This window comes from Triticum dicoccoides, chromosome 2B, assembly GCF_002162155.2.
Source record: "Triticum dicoccoides isolate Atlit2015 ecotype Zavitan chromosome 2B, WEW_v2.0, whole genome shotgun sequence".
Lineage (NCBI taxonomy): Eukaryota > Viridiplantae > Streptophyta > Magnoliopsida > Poales > Poaceae > Triticum > Triticum dicoccoides.
In genome coordinates this window covers 315,941,163-315,953,106 of record NC_041383.1, presented here as the reverse complement: position 1 = coordinate 315,953,106, position 11,944 = coordinate 315,941,163, and positions in this window count along the sequence as shown.

The window sequence follows — 11,944 nt, the reverse complement described above, 5'->3', positions numbered from 1 at the left end:
TTCTTCTTCTTCTTCTTCTTCTTCTTCTTCTTCTTCTTCTTCTTCTTCTTCTTCTTCTTCTTCTTCTTCTTCTTCTTCTTCTTCTTCTTCTTCTTCTTCTTCAACTATTGATGCTCCTTCTGGATGCCTGACTCCATGACTTTCAGCATCGCGAACAGCTCGGAGATTGACTTGTTGATCCCTTGCATGTTATAGTTCAACACAAAGCTCTTGTAGCTAGGTGGAAGCGGTTGAAGAACTCTATCAGTGACCGCCTCAGGTGGGAGCTCAACTCCCAACTCAGCCAGATGGTTGTAATACCCAGACATTCTGAGTATGTGCTCATTGACAGTGTTGTTCTCCTCCATTTTGCAGGCATAGAACTTATCAGAGGTCTCATACATCTCGATCCCGTCATTCTTCTCAAAAATAAACTTCAACTCATGGAACATCTCATATGCTCCATGACGTTCAAAACACCTTTGATGTCCCGGTTCTAAGCCATACAACAGGGCACGCTGAACTATTGAGTAGTCATCAACACGCGACTGCGAGGCATTCACAACATGCATAGTCGCTGGAGGGGGTGGCGCACCAAGCAGTGCATCAACCACATCAGACTTTTGGGAAGCCATGAGGATAATCCTCAGATTACGGGCCCAGTCCACAAAGTTGCTTCCGTCATCTTTCAACTTAGCTTTCTCTAGGAACGCATTGAAATTCCGGGGAGATACTGCGCGAGCCATGGATCTACAACATAATTTGCAAAGATAACTTAGACTATTGTTCAAGATAATGAGTTAAAGTAATCATATTATCTAAGAACTCCCACTCAAATCAATATCCCTCCAGTTGTCCAAGTGTAACATGATCCAAATTCACCAACCCAAGTCCGATCATCACGTGAGATGAGGTGGTTTCAATGGTGAACATCTCCATGTTGATCATATCTACTATATGACTCATTTTCGACCTTTTGGTCTCTTGTGTTCAGAGGCCATGTCTGTACATGCTAGGCTCGTCAAGTTTAACCCAAGTGCTCTGCATGTGCAAAACTGGCTTGCACCCGTTGTATGCGAACGTAGAGTCTATCACACCTGATCATCATGTGGTGCTTCAAAACAACGAACTTCTGCAATGGTGCACACTTGGGGAGAACACAATTTTATCTTAAAATTTTAGTGAGGGGTCACCATATAATGCTATCGTCGTCCTAAGAAAAATAAGATGCATAAAAGGATTAACATCACATGCAAATCATAACTGATATGATACGGCCATCATCTTGTGCTTTTGATCTCCACCTTGAAAGCACCGGCATGATCTCCATCGTCACCGGCATGACACCATGATCCCCATCATCGTGTCGCCATCGAGGTTGTCACACCCACCATGCTTCTAAAACTATTGCTACTGCTTAGCGATAAAGTAAAGCATCCCATAGCGCTTAATGACTGATGCACATGTCATACAATAATTAAAGACAACCCTATGGCTCCTGTCGGTTGCCGTATTCATCGACATGCAAGTCATGATAATCTATACAAAACATGATCATCTCATACATCAAATATATCTCATCATGTCTTTGGCCATATCATATCACAACATACCCTGCAAAACAAGTTAGACGTCCTCTACTTTGTTGATGCATGTTTTACGTGGCTACTATGAGTAACTAGTAAGAACTGTTCTTACCTAAGCAAAACCACAACGGTGATATGCATGTTGCTATTTAACCTTCGACAAGGACCGCCTTCATCGAATCCGATTCAACTAAGTTGGGAGAGACAGACACCCGCCAGTCATCTTTATGCAACAAGTTGCATGTGAGTCGATGGAACCGGTCTCATGTACGTGGACATGTAAAGTTGGTCCGGGCCACTTCATCCCACAATACAGCTGAATCAAGAAAAGACTAAGGAAGGAAGCAATATGAATATCAACACCCACAAACTCCTTTGTGTTCTACTCGTGATGTCATCTACGCATAGACCTAGCTCACGATGCCACTATTGGGGAACATTGCATGGGAAACAAAAAATTTCCTACGCTCACCAAGATCAATCTAGGAGATGCACTTCTATGAGAGGAGAGATTGGATCTACATACCCTTATAAATCGCTAAGTGCATGTGTTAAGAAACATGGTTGATGTAGTCGAACGTCTTCATGATCCAATCATGATCCGTCCATGAACTCCCAATCAAGTGCCGAATGGATGACACCTCCGAGTTTAGCACACGTGCAGCTCAGCGGCATCCTCTCCTTCTGATCCAGAAAGCGAGAGAGATGGGGTAGATGAGATTGGAACCAACACGACGGTATGGTGGTGGTGGTGGTAGCGGAATTCTGGCGGGGCTTCGCCAATCGCGTACCGGTGAGATGTGGGAGGATTTGGGAGAGGTAACGGGCAAAGGTCAAAGGGTGGCTGCCCCCAATGCCTCCCCATCATTATATATGTGTGGAGGGGGATGGTAGCTTGACCTCCAAGTCCCTAGGGTCATTGACCAAAGGGGGAGAAAGGAAATCCCACCTTTCCTTCCCCACCGAGCGCTATCCCCCCTTTTTAGGGATTATGATCTTATCCCCTTGAGATATGATACTATTCCTTTTAAGGGAGGATCATCGTGTGCCTAGACCAGGGTTGTGGGGACATACCCCACTACTCACATTCATGTGGGTCCCCCATGCAGGTGAGCCCCACTCCGGAACCTTCTAGAACCTTCCCGGTACAATACCGAAAAAACTCGAACTTTTTTCGAAACCCCGATAACAACTTTCCATATATGAATCTGTACCTCCATACTATTCTGAAGCTCCTCGTGATGTCCTGGATCCCATCTGGGACTCTGAACAACCTTCGGACTTTCCACTATTAATATCTCAATACTACCCTAGTGCTACCGAACGTTAAGCGTGCGACCCTATGGGTTCGAGAATCATGTAGACATGACCGAGACTCCTCTCCGGTTAGTTACCAATGATGGGACCTGGATGCCCATATCGATTCCTACATATTCCACGAAGATCTTTATCGGTTGAACCACGATGTCAAGGATTCAGTTAACCCCGTATGTAGTTCCCTTTGTCCATCGGTATGTTACTTGCCCGAGATTCAGTCATCGGTATCTCCATACCTAGTTCAATCTCGTTACCGGAAAGTCTCTTTACTTGTTCCGTAATACAAGATCATGTGGCTAACTCTTTAGTCACATTGCTTGCAAGCTCCTTGTGATGCTGTATGATACGTCTCCAACGTATCTATAATTTTTGATTATTCCATGCTATTATATTATCTGTTTTGGATGTTTAATGGGCTTTATTATGCACTTTTATATTATTTTTGGGACTAACCTATTAACCGGGGCCCAGTGCAAATTGCTGTTTTTTTGCCTATTTCAGTGTTTCACAGAAAAAGAATATCAAACGGAGTCCAAACGGAATGAAACCTTCGGGAGAACCATTTTTGGAACAAACGCAATCCAGGAGACTTGGAGTGGACGTCAAGGAAGCAACGAGGCACCCACGAGGTAGGAGGGCGCGCCCAGGGGGTAGGCGTGCCCCCCACCCTCGTGGGCCCCTCGTGGCTCCACTGACCTACTTCTTTTGCCTATGTATACTCATATACCCCGAAAACATCCAGGAGCACCACGAAACCCTATTTCCACCGCCGCAACCTTCTGTACCCGTGAGATCCCATCTTGGGGCCTTTTCCGGCGCTCAGCCGGAGGGGCAATCAATCACGGAGGGCTTCTACATCAATACCATAGCCTCTCCAATGATGTGTGAGTAGTTTACCATAGACCTTCGGGTCCATAGTTATTAGCTAGATGGCTTCTTCTCTCTCTTTGATTCTCAATACAAAGTTCTCCTTGATCTTCTTGGAGATCTATTCGATGTAATACTTTTTGCAGTGTGTTTGTCGATATCCGATGAATTGTGGGTTTGTGATCAAGATTATCTATGAACAATATTTGATTCTTCTCTGAATTCTTATATGTATGATTTGATATCTTTGCAAGTCTCTTTGAATTATCAGTTTGGTTTTGTCTACTAGATTGACCTTTCTTGCAATGGGAGAAGGGCTTAGCTTTGGGTTCAATCTTGCGGTGTCCTTTCCCAGTGACAGCAGGGGCAGCAAGGCACGTATTGTATTGTTGCCATTGTTGGTGTCAAAACCGGCGGATCTCGGGTAGTGGGTCCCGAACTATGCATCTAAGGCTAATGGTAATAGGAGGCGGGGGACACAATGTTTACCCAGGTTCGGTCCCTCTCGATGGAGGTAATACCCTACTTCCTGCTTGATTGATCTTGATGATATGAGTATTACAAGAGTTGATCTACCACGAGATCGTAGAGGCTAAACCCTAGAAGCTAGCCTATGATTATGATTGTTGTTGTCCTACCGACTAAACCATGCGGTTTATATAGACACCGGAGGGGGCTAGGGTTACACAGAGTCGGTTACAGAGAAGGAGATCTACATATCCGAATTGCCAAGCTTGCCCTCCACGCAAAGGAGAGTCCTACCCGGACACGGGACGAAGTCTTCAATCTTTTATCTTCATAGTCCAACAGTCCGGCTAAAGTATATAGTCCGGCTGTCAGAGGACCCCCTAATCCAGGACTCCCTCAGTAGCCCCTGAACCAGGCTTCAATGATGATGAGTCCGGCGCGCAGATTGTCTTCGGCATTGCAAGGCGGGTTCCTTCTCCGAATACTCCATAAAAGATCTTGAACACAAGGATCGTGTCCGGCTCTGCAAAACAATTTCCACATACCACCGTAGAGAGCACAATATTCCACAAATCTAATCTGTTGACAACTTTTCATAGCGTGACATCACGCTACGGCCCGGTCATTATGCGAACCGTTTTTCTCAACCTGCTACCGCACATATCGTGAGGCGGTTTTATTGGCACGTCTTGTCGAAGCGGAGATCGTGTCCCCTTATCACGGGATTCTCATCAATACGGGTGTGGGTAACCCAGCCGCGCCATCAATCGCGGTGCTTGGGGAATAAGCGAGTTTACCGAGCAAGTGGGGAGGCACATGATCCCTGCTGCCTTTATAAGGAGATAAGGGCTCCCCTTTTTCACCCACGCCTTCCTCTCTCTGCTTATCCGTTCTCTCTCGCTTGAGCTCCAGCGCCCAAGCATTCGTCTTCTCCGCCCACAAAGGCCCTCCTAAAATGTCCGGATCCGGAGCAGGAGGCAAGTGGATGGCCTCTACCATCCGGGAGAAGGATATCAAAAAGCTTCGGGAGGCCGGGTATCTGGCCAAGAAAATCAGCCATCGTCTCCCGACGGTGGGACAGATTGTCCCAACCCCGGAACCCCATGAGAGGGTTGTATTCCTCCCTCACTTTGTCCGCGGGCTAGGGTTTCCCCTCCACCCATTCGTTCGCGACATCATGTATTACTACGGGATCGATTTTCATGATCTATCCCCCAATTCCTTTCTCAACATCTCGACGTTCATCGTCGTGTGCGAGGCCTTTCTCCGCATTTCTCCACACTTCGGCTTATGGCTGAAGATTTTCAATGTGAAGCCCAAGGTAGTGAGCGGCGAGCATGCTGAGTGCGGAGGCGCCATGGTGAGCATGATGCCCAATGTCACATGGCCAACATGTACTTTCAATGATTCCGTCAAAGAGTGGCAGCATCAGTGGTTTTACATTACTGAGCTACGCGGCATGGAATGGGCCGCCGCTCCCGAATTCCGATCCGGAGCTCCCCTGCGGCTTACGTCCTGGCCTAAGAAGGGCCTGAACTGGTCTTTGTCTGATGGACTGTCGGTGCTCCAGACGCACGTCAAGGATATGGAAGAAAAGAATATCAAACTTGTCAATGTAGTCCAGGTGATGTTAGTTCGCCGGATTCTTCCTTGTCAACACAGGGCTTGCAATTTATGGGAATTCGACCTGGCCAAGCACCAGACCCTGCTAGAGATCTTTGTCTCCTTGCACAAGGACATCTGGAAGGTGCTTTTGAAGTCTGGCAAATCATGGCCGGACTCCGCCGACGACCGCGGGTACCAATTGTCCCGCCCTGCAAGTTTGGTAAGTCATTGTATGTTGGCAATTCATATGTTTTATTCGCATAACCTGAGGGAAATGCTTGATGTGTTTTCCACAACTCTCCTAGGGCTGGACGAAGAAGGCAGGGCGGATCTACTACGGCCCCACTTCCAGAAGAACCAGCTGGCCCACTTCTCACGAAGATGCTGGTCCCAGTGCCTTACAAGGCGCCAAAGAAAAAGGCTGAGAAGGAGGCCAAAAAGACCAGGGGCGGCCTTCGTCGCCGCGGCACTTCGGACACAATATCCAAAGACTCCGATGCCCGCTCTTCCTTTGGAGAGGTCGAGGAAGAGGAGGAATACCAATCCCCAGTGAGGGCAAGAAATAAAAGGATGGCCTCCACATATTTGGAGGCCGAGTCGCCTAAGAAGGAAAAAACTCCTCTTCCGGAGGAGTCCACCGCCGCTGCCGAAAGTAGCCCGGAGTTGGATCCCGCCCAGCCCCTGGTGAACTCGTGAGTATATAAAATCCGATAACGTTTGCACATCCAGACTCTCTATGGCGTGACGTTTTAATCATTGATCCGTACTTTTCGGCAGTCCGGTGAGGTCCCGCACTAAACAATCCTCATCGGAGGGTTCGCTGGGTTCGGATGCTATGGACAGCGGGACACCCCTGAAGGCCCCTTCCCCAAAACATGTGAACGACAGTGAGGCATCATCCCAGAGGGACCCAGGCCAAGGAGGGGGGAGAAGATCATAAAGGCGGCGCCAGGGGGTCAAGCTTCACGGGCCGGACACACGGGAGAGAAGGATCCCATGGATGTCGACGGCGGTAGCTATCTCGAATTCAGCCGCCAGCCGAACACGATACCGGAGATCGGTACGGCTTCAGAATTAGGCAGGCAACCTCCCTCTCCTAGAGGGGGTGCACCTGTTCCACCGGCAACTTCTGTCCAACCAGAGGTGTCGGATACTTTATCGGCGGTGCTGAAGAGAGCGCTTCCATCGTTGAAGAACACTGTGCCCTTATGGGTACGGTGATTGAGAAGATTCAGTCTGCTGAGAGTGGACTGGATGAAGCCTGCATTAGCCTTATAACGGGCTTTGAGGTATGTTTTGTGAGGTTTCGAAGAATGTCATAGTGTAGGTAGTAGCCCCTGATACACTATTCGGTGAAAGAAGGCACCAGACAGAGGATCAAATATATGTTCGCAGGAGACTTACTTTATGGAATCTCTCCCTCTTCCTTTTTTATAAGCATGCGTCTGTAGCGACTGCCGCCTCACACACTGTGGAAGTCTCCGGACTGAAGGAAAGTCTAGAGCGGGCCGAAGAAGAACTCGACCGAGTGAAGAAGCAGTTGGAGGATAACCAAGGTATGACAAAAAACCTTGCTCGTGTTCTGCGTGAATGAGTGATTTAGTGTGATAAAAATATGTTCATGGTTTGCTCTAGGGGCGATGACCGAAGTCGAGGCTCTTAAGAAGGTTGTTGCCGAGGCCGAGAAAAAGGCAGCCGCAGAGCAGGCTCTTCGTGAGAAGCACGAGGCCAGGGTTATTGAGGCTGAGCAAGAGCTCCAAGAGGCTGTGAAGAAATGCGAGACCTTGGAGCAGAGCTTAACGGAGAAAGAATCCGAACTCACCAAGGCTCATCAAGTCGCACGCGATGCCCGGGGGGAAACCCAAGGCGCCCTGCAGGAAATCCAAGAGGAGGAAGATCGCGACGGCTAAGGCTGTTTCTATGCAAAGCAAGTATTTGAGGAGAAAATCAAGTTGCTAATTTGAATTCTGATTTCTCCAGGGGTATTTGCGGAGCTGCCATGCAGCATATCTGATCCCGCACAATTCTATCGAGCTGAAGAAAGGAGCATTGCGGAGAAGCTCTTCTGGTCGTAGTATCTGGCGCCAGTGTATCCGGTGCCATTTGCCGATCAGCTGAAGCAGCTAATCGAACTGCATAAGGCGGCCGAACTAGCCATGAAGGATTTAATTATCCGGCTATGGCCCGCCGAGCCAATTCCATGCCGCTACTTCAGGCTTGTGAAGCGGCTTGTGAGTGCTTGTCCTCGACTTGATGTCATCAAGCGGTCGGTCTGTATGAAGGTGCGCGAATGGCCTTCGCCCGCGCAAAGGTGCACTGGGGGAAGATGGATGCTGAAAAGCTGATGACCGAGGGACCACCGTAGGGTAAGGAGCACCGCAAGCCCGAGTTATGTTATGATAGTGTCCTGAAAGGATCCCGCCTTGCGGCGTAGCAATGCACCAAGGACATTATATTTCCATGAATACAGTCATGTTGTCCTGTGTAATGTTGAACAAGGTCATTTCTATTATTTATTGCCTATTACTTGAGAATTTTTCCTCCTGCACGGCCGTTTTATGTATTAATCCTAAGAGTTGGCCAGTCGTCGGCTTCTGCCCCCATGTAGGAAGTACGGGGGTGTTCGGGATGAACCTGAGCATTCTTTATCCCAGTTTTGGGTCCTTGAAGGAGGTGTTCAGCGCAACGAACCAGGCAATCAGACTATAAGGCTTTATCACTCTCACTTAGCCATAGGAGTTTGACAAAAGGAAGGTAGGCGCAGCCCCTGGTGTTCGGAAGACCGCACGAGGGGCTCTATAAGCACCTGATCGGAAGAAGAGCCGATCCATTGCACACTGCATTAGTTATCACATAATGTGGAAGAAATCCTTAAAGATTTTACAACCTGTTGAACAGTTGGCAAACTCTCGCCGTATCATGACAGTCAGTTTTCGGCTTTCTCTACTGAGGCGGTCGTCCGGAAGAACTGGGACACAATCGCAGTAGTTCTCACTGTGCCGCCTTAGCCGATATAGCGGAACGTAAGGCAACAAAACATGGGAGCCGGGCAAACCCAACAATTGACCCAAGACATGATTCAGAGCTGATGCATATAATGCTATAAGTTCGGGGTGCCGAACGACCGTGAAGGTGTTCGGACTTTATTGCCGTATTATGGGTACAATGAAGCCCCTGGCATATTAAGGCATATCACGATGTACGGATGCCATTTGACAAAGAGTGTCAATAAGAAACAATAGCAGATAAGCGTCATATAAAGCCACATGTTGTAATTGAATAACACGTCGATGCGTATGAGTACAGGTAATGTGATAAAAATAAATATGACTTCGGAACCTGCTGAGACCAGGCGGGAGGAGGCGGTTGAGCCGCAATGTGTGGCCTATCCTAGCTTTGCCTCTGTTTACTGCCAGAGTGTTTTAATTGAGCTCCGGATGAGCCGGGCTATCCTGGTGCGAAGTAGTTTGGACTCCGTTGACCGTGTCTGGGAGCTTGGCCGTTGACTTGAGGTTCGATTGAAAGATGCCACTCGTTGCTTCTGCTGTTAAGGCGGCGGTATACTCTTTGGCACAGAGGGGGAGTTCGGCCTTGCCATTAACTGTTATGACAGCGCGTGGACCGGGCATCTTGAGTTTATGGTAGGCATAACATGGCACCGTGTTGAATCGAGCAAACGCGGTTCGTCCGAGCAGTGCATGATAATTACTGCGAAAGGGGACGATGTTGAAGATTAACTCTTCGGTACGGTAATTGTCCGGTGATCCGAAGACTACCTCTACAGTAGTGGAGCCTGTACAACGGGCCTCCACACCTGGTATAACACCTAGAAAGGTGGTCTTAGTGGGTTTGATTATCGAAAGATCAATACCCATCTTGCACACTGTGTCCTGATACATCAAGTTTAGACTGCTGCCTCCGTCCATAAGGACTTGTGTGAGGTGGAACCCGTCAATTATTGGGTCAAGGACTAGTGCAACTGAATTGCCCTGATTGGTATTGGCTGGACGATCCGTACGGTCGAAGGTGATTGGCCGTAGTTTATATTGTGGGGCGACTGGCTTCGATAAGTCGACATCGCTAAGAGTGCACATCCGTTCCAGCTTGGGAATGTGGGTGGCGTTTATCATGTTCATCGTTTTGATTTGCGGGGGACATTTCTTTTGCCCTCCTGTGTTCGGTGATCGGGGCTCCTCGTTGTCGTCATCGCTTTGTGACCCCTTCTCCTTGTTTTCGGCACCTAACCTGCCGGCTTATTTGAAGACCCACATTCTCTGTTGGTATGATTGGCTGGTGTTCTTGGAGTGCCATGAATTTGGCATGGACGGTCGAGTATGCGGTCCAGACTGGACGGGCCCGGATTGTTCTTTTTGAATGGCTTTTTCCGCTGACCGGACTTAGAGCCACCGAATCCGGCATTGACGGCCGTGTCATCGGCGTTATCACCATTATTGCGACACTTGTGCTTATTGCGTTGGGGCTTGCCGTTGCTATCTCTGGCATCTGATGTGCCAGGATTGCTTGTTGTGCTGTTGCTGCGAGCCAACCAGCTATCCTCGCCGCACAAAAGCGGGTCATGAGTGTCGTGAGGGCTGCCATGGACTTCGGTTTCTCTTGGCCGAGGTGTCGGGCAAGCCACTCGTCACGGATGTTATGATTAAAGGCCGCTAGGGCTTCGGCATCCGGACAGTCGGCAATTTGGTTCTTTTTAGTTAGGAACCTAGTCCAGAATTTCCTGGCTGACTCTCCGGGCTGTTGGGTTATGTGACTTAAATCATCAGCATCTGGTGGTCGCACGTAAGTGCCCTGGAAGTTATCCAGGAATGCGTCTCCCAGGTTCTCCCAACTTCTAATGGAGTTTGCCGGCACACTATTCAGCCAATGCCGAGCCGGTCCCTTGAGTTTTAGTGGGAGGTACTTGATGGCATGTAGATCATCCCCGCGGCCATGTGAATGTGGAGAAAGAAATCTTCTATCCATACCGCGGGGTCTGTAGTCCCATCGTAGGGCTTGATATTTACGGGCTTAAACCCTTATGCGAATTCATGATCCATTACTTCGTCAGTGAAGCATAGGGGGTGTGTGGCACCTTTATGCCGGGCTACATCACGACGTAGTTCAGATGAGTCTGGTCTGTTGCATCCGGCTCGGCCGGATTTGTATTTAGTATATCCGGCGTGACGGTCATCGTCACGCATTGGGGCGCGCTGTCACGCCCAATATGCGGCCCTATCCAAAAGGAACTCGAAGGTCCCACCAAGGATAGACCCACATATTGAAACGCTTTTGCAAGGTGGATATCATTACATCAACATTACATAATAGATGGGGATACATACACAAGGCATACAATGTCACTCGAATACAACATCACAATACATAAGATCAACATCCGACTACGGATGAAACGCAAACAGAAGCTCAAACGACATCCACCCTGCTAGCCCAGGCTGCCGACCTCGAACCTATCCCCTGATCGAAGCAGAAGCAGAAGAAGAACTCAACGCAAGCAAGCATCGCTCTCGCGTCATGATCATCGCATAACCTGTACCTGCAACTGTTGTTGTAGTAATCTGTGAGCCACGAGGACTCAGCAATCCCATTACCATGGGTATCAAGACTAGCAAAGCTTAAAGGGAAAGGAAGGGGTAAAGTGGTGAGGCTGCAGCAGCGACTAAGCATATATGGTGGCTAACATACACAAATAAGAGCGAGAAGAGAGCAAGCGGAACGGTCGTCAACTAGTAATGATCAAGAAGTGATCCTGAACTCCTACTTACGTCAAACATAACCCAGAAACCGTGTTCACTTCCCGGACTTTGCTGAGAAGAGACCATCACGGCTACACACACGGTTGATGCGTTTTAATTTGGATCTGGTGTCAAGTTATCTACTACCGGACATTAACAAATTCCCATCTGCCTATAACCGCAGGCACGGCTTTTGAAAGATTATACCCTGCAGGGGTGTCCCAACTTAGCCCATGACAAGCTCTCGCGATCAACGAAGGAATAGAACTTCTCCCAGGAAGACCCGATCAGACTCGGAATCCCGGTTTACAAGACATTTCGACAATGGTAAAACAAGACCAACAAAGCGGCCCGATGCGCCGACAATCCCGA